At 43.9% G+C, this 5,837-nt stretch overlaps 1 protein-coding gene across 2 annotated transcripts in view; it reads left to right on the forward strand.

Moving 5' to 3' along the window:
• Positions 1-5,481: 5,481 nt before the first annotated feature.
• Shld1 (shieldin complex subunit 1) overlaps positions 5,482-5,837 on the forward strand; it is a 72,775-nt gene continuing 72,419 nt past the window's right edge. The window contains exon 1 of one of the 2 annotated variants that reach the window (XM_031371995.1): positions 5,482-5,594. The gene's annotated coding sequence lies outside the window, so the exon portion shown is untranslated. The remainder of the gene's footprint in view (positions 5,595-5,837) is intronic. The other variant, XM_031371996.1, reaches the window with a different exon arrangement.

The following is a 5,837-nucleotide window of genomic DNA, read 5'->3' on the forward strand; positions in this document are numbered from 1 at the left end:
GCCTCGAACTCAGAAATCCACCTACCTCTGCCTCCCAAGTGCTGGGATTAAAGGCATGGGCCACCACCTCCCGGCGACCAATGATTTTTATGAGGCTCATAGGAGCGTGCACGACTTGAGTACAGCACTGAAAACCCCCCCGCCCCCAGCATAGGCGATGACTCATGAACACTGTGTCAGCGGAGCCTCCCACACAACCTGCCGGCAGCTACATTACAGAAGGGTCTCCTGACCCCACCTTTGGGGAGAGTCCATTGAGAGTCTTGTAAGCTTCTTGGGGGTTCATGAACTTTCTGAGCCTCCATTCTCCCTTCATGAGGAAATGTTTCAGTCTGGAGGAAAGAGCTTTGCAGTAGTGCCCGTTAGTTTTTGGTTTGTTTGGTGCTGTGGATCTTACCAGGGCCTCATACATTTTAGCCAAGTGCTATGCCACTGAACTGTGACCCCAGACCTTGGAATTTTAAAAACTCTAGTTTGATCAAATGGCAGCCTGAGTAGCAAGTCTAAAACAAATACAAGAAATGATGAAAATACTCCAGGTCGGCAATGAACTCCTGCAATTTAGAGAGGATTACGCCAAAGAAACCAATGGTACTTACACAATACTAAGTGGGTTTGGATTAAATACCAACAAGGGTTATATGTATAGAAGATATAGTCCCAGAAGTTAATCGGACTTTTCTTTCAGATGGTAAACTCAAGGCTCAGAGAGGTTCAGTAACTACAATTGTACAATTGTCACTAAGAGAGCCAGAGTTCAGGCTATATGTCTCAACTCCACATTCAAGGCACTTTTTGCTTCTTTCTTCAGTGTTGACAGCTGAAGGTGGCTCTGGGCCATGGGTTAGATATGTCTGCCTCTAGCATCATTGTATTCATTACTTTTTGTTTCTGTGATAAAATATTTGATAAGACTCAGATTAAGGGAGGAAAGATTTATTTTGACTGATGGTTTCCAAGAATTCAGTTCAGCACAGTTGAGAAAGTATGGTAGCAGGAGCAGGACACATCTAAGCCAGGAAGCAGAGAGTGATGGATGACAGTTAAATTTCTCATCTATGTCTATGTTCAGCCTATGACTCAAGCCCCCGGAACGCCACACAGTTAAGGTGGGTCTTCCCCCTTCAACTATTCAGGCTAGAAACTCCATCCCAGATACACCCAGAGGATGTCTCCTTGATGATTCTACATCCTGTCAGGCTGATAATCAGTTATTGATCATCAGAATCTGCAACAGGCTTGCTATTTACTATGCTTTCCCAACCCTGGGAGCCAGGAAATGAACTGTAGATTCTGCCATTGTGGAATGTTTTCAAAGTACTTACTGCTTGAGTATCACTGTGTCAGTAATGTTTTCCATTTTTACAGCCCAACCTTCTGTTACTTGTAAATACTGAAGTGCTGCTGACTAAGTGACTGGGACACTAGGTACTGAGAAGTCACTGGGAAATGAAACTTGAACTACATTTGTAGATCTATGTGTCTAGTTGGGAACTTCATAGTCTTCTTTGATAGAAGTTCAAGTGCCAACTAATTATCTAATTGTATCTTTACAGTATCATTGAAATAGCCATGACATTGATACTGAATATGTTTTCAGAGTCATTATTACTTAACCCTTGAACTTTTGTGATGTTTTCTTTCCCCTTTCATAAGGATAATTTCCCAAATGACAGTAGTTGGTAGGTCAAAGTTCAATGTGACACAGCGATAAAGTAATTTCAAAGGACCTCAATTTGTTTTGAAAATAGCTATTTTTGTCTTTCAACGAAATGAGTCTTTTCCTCTGGCTGAAATAGATGGCTTACCTGAAATTCATAAAAATACAGATATAGAAGCTGGAGAGATGATTCAGTGGTCAAGACCATGCATTGCTCTGTTGAAGGACCTAACCCCACTTCCTAGCACCTGCATCAGGCAGCTCACAACCACCTGTCACTCCAGTTCCAGAGCACCTAACGCTGTCATCTGACCTCAGGCAAACACTCAAGTGTGCAAACCCATACTCACATATGCATAAACACATAATAATTAAGAACAGTTAAGATAAAATCATAAAAACATATAAATACAAAATTGTGATGTAAGTCAACTTATGCAGTCCTTATATAATCAATGGTAAAAGAACAGAGAATCAGGGCTGGACAGGTGGTTCAGTCATTAAGAGCACTGGCTACTCTTGCTAAGGACCCAAGTCTGATTTCTAGCAACCACATAGTGTCATACAACTATGCAACTGTCACAATGTGGCCCAGGCAGGCCTGGAACTAACAATCCTCCTGCCTCAGCCTTCTAAATGTGGGGTTATAGGCACACACGACCACATTTAGTAAACGTGCTCTGTTTTGCTCATTAAGATTAGTTGTTTTCAGCCGGGTGGTGGTGGCACACACCTTTAATCCCAACACTTGGAAAGCAGAGGCGGGCAGATTTCTGAGTTCGAGGCCAGCCTGGTCTACAGAGTGAGTTCCAGGACAGCCAGGGCTATACAGAGAAACCCTGTTGTTTTCCCTTTTCTGTTTGGAGATGGGATGCTCCAGGGAAGACTCAAGTCATTTGCCCACTTCAGCCTTTTGAGTGCACTGTACCCAACTTAAGATTCTGCTTCCATGGCTGCTGCAGTCAGTTTTAATTTCTTGTGCCCAGAAGAAAGTGATGAAGGAGAATGGTCAGAGGCAAGCTACAGACCAAGCAAAGTTATTAAGATCTCAGAACTTTGCTCCAGGAAGCTCCATAGGGAAAACAACCTTCATCATGGAAAAAATGACACCAAAACATGTGAGCAGTAAAGTAGACACATAAATTGTTCACCAAACAAATGAGATGACGGCAAAAGGCAAAGGCTCCAAGTCTTGCTTCACTGATCACAGGCAGTAAAGTCAAGTTTGGGTGTAATTGTTGAGCCAGGTGTGGGTGGAGAATGAGAGATGCGGGGTGGGGTGGGGTGACACTCACCCATTCCTGACCATAGCAGCGTGTCAACCTGGGTCACTGAACTGGGATCTGGATGGAAGTATGCAAAACATAGACCTGATCCTTGCCCTTCAGACAGTTGCTGTTTTGTGGGAAAAGAAGGAAGAGCAAAAGGATTTAAAGAGATAAGTAGAAAGCGAGGTCTCCTGGGAGGAACAGTCAACTCCTATTTGACAAGTCAGGGGAGGTTCCTGCAGGGAAAACTCTCTAAAGCTGAGATCTGAATATTACAAAGACCAGGAAGTAGAAAAGAATGTTCCTAAGGAATGAGACTGTGATGAAGAAAAACTCAGGGTGAGAAAGAACAAGCATGGGGTATTTAAAAGAAACATATAATCAGTGTGTAGGTGGAGCGCTGGGGAGCGGTGAGGTCTTTATTTGTTGTGGTAATTTGAATATGCTTAGCCCAGGGAATGGCACTATTAGGTGTGGCCTTGATGGAGGATGTGTGTCACTGTTAGAGTGGGCTTTTCGACCCTCTTCCTAGCTGCCTGGAAGCTAGTCTTTTCCTGGCAGCCTTTAGATCAAGATGTAGAGCTCTCAGCTCCTTCTCTAGCACCAAGACTTCTTGCATACTACCATGACTGAACCTCTGACTTTGTAAGCCAGCCCCAATTAAATGTTGTCCCAGGGGGCTGTCGAGATGGCTCAGCACTGACTGCTCTTGCGAAGATCCTGAGTTCAAATCCTAGCAACTACATGGTGGTTCATAACCATTTGTAATGAGATCTGATGCCCTCTCTGGTGTGTCTGAAGAATAGCAACGGTGTACTTATTTATAATAATAAATAAATCTTTGGGCTAGAGCAAGCAGGGACTGAGTGAGTGGGGCCGATTGGAGTGAGCAGAGGTCCAAAAGTTCAATTTCCAACCACATGAAGGCTCACAACCGTCTGTACAGCTACAGTGTACTCATATACATAAAATAAATAAATAAATCTTTAAAAAAAAAGTCCCATATAAGAGTTGCCTTGGTTATGACCAAGAGACCATATCTCTTCACAGCAAAGTAAACCCTAAGACACATGTGCACACACTTTCACAGTATGTAGTCTTTGAATGGCCAAACCTCAAGCACTATTTTATTTTATTTTATTTTATTTTTTGGAGAGAGTGTTTACTATCTATCTCTGGCTGGCCTGGAATAGATAATTAGACTAGAATGGTCTTGAGTTCATAGAGAACAGCCTGTTTCAGCCACTTGAGCAGTGGATTTTAAAGACATTTATCACCACGACTGGCTCAAGCACAATGTTTAAATATTTTTAAAATTATTTTTTAAACCTTATGTGTATGGGTATTTTGCACTGTGTATGTGCCTGGTGCCTTTGGAGGTTAGAAAAGGACACCAGATTCTCTGGAACTGGGTTTAGAAGAAGGTTGTTAGCTGTCATGGAAACACTGGGAACTGAACCCAGGTCTTCTGGAAGAGCAGCCCATGTCCTTAACTACTAAACCATCTCTCTAGCCCCTCAAGCACCATTTTTAAACATTCCTTTAACTTGCAGGACTCCTAACGTGTGGGGTCTCATCCAAAGGTAGGTATCTAGAGGGGGCTAAAATATAGGGACCCCTTCAAGACTATGGTGGGTGAGAAAACCGTCCTCAGTCCAGTTAAACAGAATTGTTTTAGACTAGCTTTTTACAGTAGTAGGCCCAGTGCACAGCACGAAACTGGAATGGATTTTTTTTTTTTCTTTTGGAGACAGGGTTTCTCTATGTAGACCTGGCTGTCTTGGAACTCACTCTGTAGACCAGGCTGGCCTTGAACTCAGAAATCTGCCTGTCTCTGCCTCCCAAGTGCTAGGATTAAAGGCATGTGCCACCACTGCCTGGCCAGAATCTTTTGTGCTGTGCTACTTAAATGAACTTGAAAACAAGCTTGCTTTCTCCATAGTTCTGGTCAATACAATCTCCTTTATTTAAACCTATAAGGACAATACCCTAGAACTTGGGCTTTTCATTCTGTTTCCGTTTCTTCCAGTCACATCTCCTCATAAGCAGACCCATGCTGCTCTAGAACTCTCCTCTAGCTCTAGGCTGAATTTGTTCTGATGGCGTCCTTTCTTGAGAAGGGTGGAATTTGGGTCCTCACCTATCCAGACACCGATTCACATGCTCCTCCGTATCCCCAGCCCCTCTCGTTTTGTCTTTCAACAGTCAGTCCCCCTTTCGTCCTTTTGTGCAGTCCTGAAATTTTAGCCCGAATAGAACCCATGTAACAATGTTAAAATATTTTTAATGCTGTTTGAGAGAATTTTGCTAGCCTAAAGTTCCTGATCGTCCTGCCTCACTCGATGTTCTCCCTAGTCCTCGGGTTCAGAGTGTACTTCCAAGGCCAGTTTTCGTCTTACGTCCTTTTAAAAGAGACTTTGCATGTTAACAGTTTCCCAGTTTCTTTGGAGTCCTACAAGGACACTGGACAGCAACCAGATATCCCAGATGACCTGCATGCTGCAGGGGCTCAGGAAAATGCCCTCAGTTAAGATGGCCGCAGCTGACTTGCTTTGCCCTTTTCTGGCCTCTGCAAAGACCGGTTCAACAACTTCCTTTTAAACTTCGCTTTTTCCACAACAAAGATGGAGTCGACGCTTCCGGTTCCGGGCGCTTGCGGTCAGCCGGTGAGTGACACAGGGCTCTAAAGAACTTCTGCAGATTTTGATTCCGTCCTGGAAGGCGGTGGGAAGGGAGCGGGGAAGCGAGGAGGGAAGGGAGGAGCGGATAGTTTATTCCACGGGTTTCCCTGGCACTCGCCCGCCCCGCCCCTCTGCTCCAAGCTCCGCCCACTGCGGGCTTCCTACCTGGCCCTGGAATTAGTAGAGATCAGGATTAGTTCCAGTTAATTATCTATTTTAGTGTTTTAA

This window comes from Mastomys coucha, unplaced genomic scaffold, assembly GCF_008632895.1.
Source record: "Mastomys coucha isolate ucsf_1 unplaced genomic scaffold, UCSF_Mcou_1 pScaffold15, whole genome shotgun sequence".
Lineage (NCBI taxonomy): Eukaryota > Metazoa > Chordata > Mammalia > Rodentia > Muridae > Mastomys > Mastomys coucha.